This window comes from Nanorana parkeri, unplaced genomic scaffold (genome assembly GCF_000935625.1).
Source record: "Nanorana parkeri isolate BGI_ZX_2015 unplaced genomic scaffold, ASM93562v1 scaffold1728, whole genome shotgun sequence".
NCBI lineage: Eukaryota > Metazoa > Chordata > Amphibia > Anura > Dicroglossidae > Nanorana > Nanorana parkeri.
In genome coordinates, this window is record NW_017307996.1 from 161,811 (window position 1) to 164,988 (window position 3,178).

A 3,178-nucleotide genomic window follows, 5' to 3' on the forward strand; every position below is an offset into this window, starting at 1 on the left:
ACTTACACAGTCACATTGTACCTTACTCACCAGCTCCCACAGTGCTGAAGGTAAACTAAGAGAACTTCCGCCGCCTCTGTACATGGGAGACCTCTATGATCCAACATGGACGTCATCCAGGCTGAATTGCTCAGTTTTACCTGCCAAAGGGTTCACCATTTTGGCCAGCCATTCCTGGGCTAAATCTCCACTAGTCAGTCCGATTTCCCTTCATGGTTTAGCATGAAAAGGGTCAGCTCTTCTTAATGGACAGAAGTGAGAGTGCTGATCCCCTGTCCAATGGAGAGGCTGGAAGCACAGAGGTGATGTATGTGAAGCAGTAACCATCCAGTATATGGTTTTCATGAGTGTATTTATTTATTTACTACAGGTATTTATATAGCGCCGACAATTTACACAGCACTTTACATAGTGCACATTCATATTAGTCCCTGCCCTCAAGGAGCTTACAATCTAAGGTCCCTATCTCACATGCATACATAGAGGGACAACTTAGAGAGGAGCCAATTACCCTACCAGCATGTCTTTGGAATGTGGGAGGAAAGCAGAGTACCCGGAGGAAACCCACACAAGCACAGGGAGAACATGCAAACTCCTTGCAGATAGTGACCTGGCCGGGATTCGAACCAGGGACCTCCAGTGCTGCAAGGCAGAAGCGCTAACCACTACACCACTACATATTTTGCAGTTTGCTTGGAATCTTGCTTGTACGTGCAGCTCCACACAAGTCCACCAAGCTGGGGTGAGTGTGATGTATGACCTAACCCCACTTTTCTACCTCCATTTCCATCAATTTTAATCTCTGCCCTGACTTCCCTACAGGACGGACTACAGCACCCGAGGTGTAAAAGCATGCTCATGGTCCAGGCTATATGTAGAAGCAGTACCCAGTCTCCAGTATATGGCTCATGGTCCAGGCTATGTGTAGAAGCAGTACCCAGTCTCCAGTATACGGCTCATGGTCCAGGCTATGTGTAGAAGCAGTACCCAGTCTCCAGTATACGGCTCATGGTCCATGCAATCTTTAGAAGCACATTACAAACAAGTGTACACAGATAACAGTAATGTTACAACTGCAGTTTACACAAGTAAGCCGGCCGGCAGAACACACTGGTATGAACAGGACTTCAGCTTCGGTTTACGGAAATAACATTTTCACAAGAAATGTCAACAGTATTATTTGTTCAAGTTGGACTGCAAACAGGCAAAGCAGGTTTTGCTTAAAGCCCTGAAGAGTCAGGCTGGTAAGAGCGGAAACACAGCCAACAGTTCAAAGTGTAAAAAGCCAGACACTTCCCGATCTCCATCCAGGGGACTTGGCGGGGAAGAGGAAATTAAAATGACATTAAAGTCAAAGATTTTTTTCCCTCCCCCTAATGTTAATGTCAGCACTTACCTTAAATGATGTTTCTTAATCCGATGATCTTCTTTCCTGTCCTTTTCATCTGTCCCTCCAGTGCTGCTGCGGGTCTCCGATCCAGCACTGTTTCATCTGTCCTTGCTGGCACTTCCTGTCCCACGGTGTCTGAATGCGGGTGCACGCGTCCATAGACTTACCTTGCGTCTCTCCTCGTCTCCCGGCTGAAAATGTGAACTGCGCATGCGCCCGCCCAGAGATGCTTTGCGGCCACCCGAGACTTTTCACATTTTCGGACGGGAGCGCGCAGGGAAGACACAGGTTTTTTTCTTTACACCTTTTGCATATATCTACTACTGCTTGCTAGCTATATATGCCAAAACACCGGAGAGTTTAATAACCCTTTAATATCCTCACAGAGGATTTACGCCATCATTGGGCCATAAAAGTCACATCCAGACATGGTGAGAGGACCTTGTTCTTCAGAAGATCTTGAGTAAGCCTCTCGTCTGAGGAAACGCAGTCATTATGTAATCGTCATCTCACGAGGCCGATCATTAAATGTTTCACTTCTATTTACTATACACAGGACGTGTTTGTCGCCTCAGGTTTGGAAAACTTTGGGTGTTAAATTATACCACATACTTGCTATGACTGCCGAGTGCGATGAGCGATTTGTTTTTACTGCACCAGCGCTGGGTGTGGAGGACGGAGGACAGCTTTCTAGAACAGAAATGCAAAGCGGCTTTTTGCATTTCGCAAAGATAATAAACTGTCATCTCAACGCAAAAACTTTGGCTGCATCCCCGGTGTTCAACATGTGGGCTCTGCGTGCCACCCACTGTGCCCTGGGCTAGGTCCCAGACACCAATGCGGGGGGTCATTATTGCAGTCCCTGACACCAATGCTGGGGGGGGTCATTATTGCAGCCACTGACAGCAATGCTGGGGGTCATTATTGCAGTCCCTGACACCAATGCTGGGGGTTATTATTGCAGCCACTGACACCAATGCTGGGGGTTATTATTGCAGCCACTGACACCAATGCTGGGGGTTATTGTTGCAGTCACTGACACCAATGCTGGGGGTTATTGTTGCAGCCACTGGCACCAATGCTGGGGGTTATTGTTGCAGCCACTGACACCAATGCTGGGGGTTATTATTGAAGGACGCCAATGGTGAGGCCCATTTTATTACCACTTTACCTTGTGGTACATGGCTATAAATGCAGCAGGACCAGGTGTTGAGGTGCGTTACAGTCTATTCATTTTGAATGGGCTGCGTAACTTGACACAATGCACCTCAACGAACGTTAACACGCTGCTACTGTGCGGCCTCTTTTCTATCATTTTCCGGTTGACCCCCCAAATGGTCTACACAGTACCAGCCGACAGATATAAAGGCCAATTAAGGACCTGTGTCAATGGGCTTTGACGGACACATGTAGCGTGCTCTTGACATCAGTTTCAGACACTTCCGGATCATTCTGAACTCACTGGTAGGTGCATTGGACCTTCATTTGCATTTCTTCAGCTGCTTTTGCATTCCTATAGACTTGTATGGGCATAGAAGCAGTTCTCAAGTGAACAAAAGCCAGTCAACACTGACCTCAATGGAGTCCTGTATACATTACAGAAATCATTTAAATTTTATAGATCTGAAATGCAAGGGGTCCTCCTGGTGTGAAGGGGGAGACCTTCCTAAGGTGGAGGTGGGGGGATTCCAGATGTGGAGGCTTTGGTGTGGGAAAAGGGCTCCTGATGTGAAGGGGGGTCCTGATTTGAAGAGGGGGGACCCAGGTGTGAAGGAAGCGTTTCTGATG

The 3,178-nt window shown here is 47.5% G+C and overlaps 1 protein-coding gene across 1 annotated transcript in view; it reads right to left on the minus strand.

Annotated features, from left to right (window-relative positions):
* M6PR (mannose-6-phosphate receptor, cation dependent) overlaps nt 1–3,178 on the minus strand; it is a 12,133-nt gene that overhangs the window by 7,692 nt on the left and 1,263 nt on the right. The gene's annotated exons all lie outside the window — the stretch shown is intronic.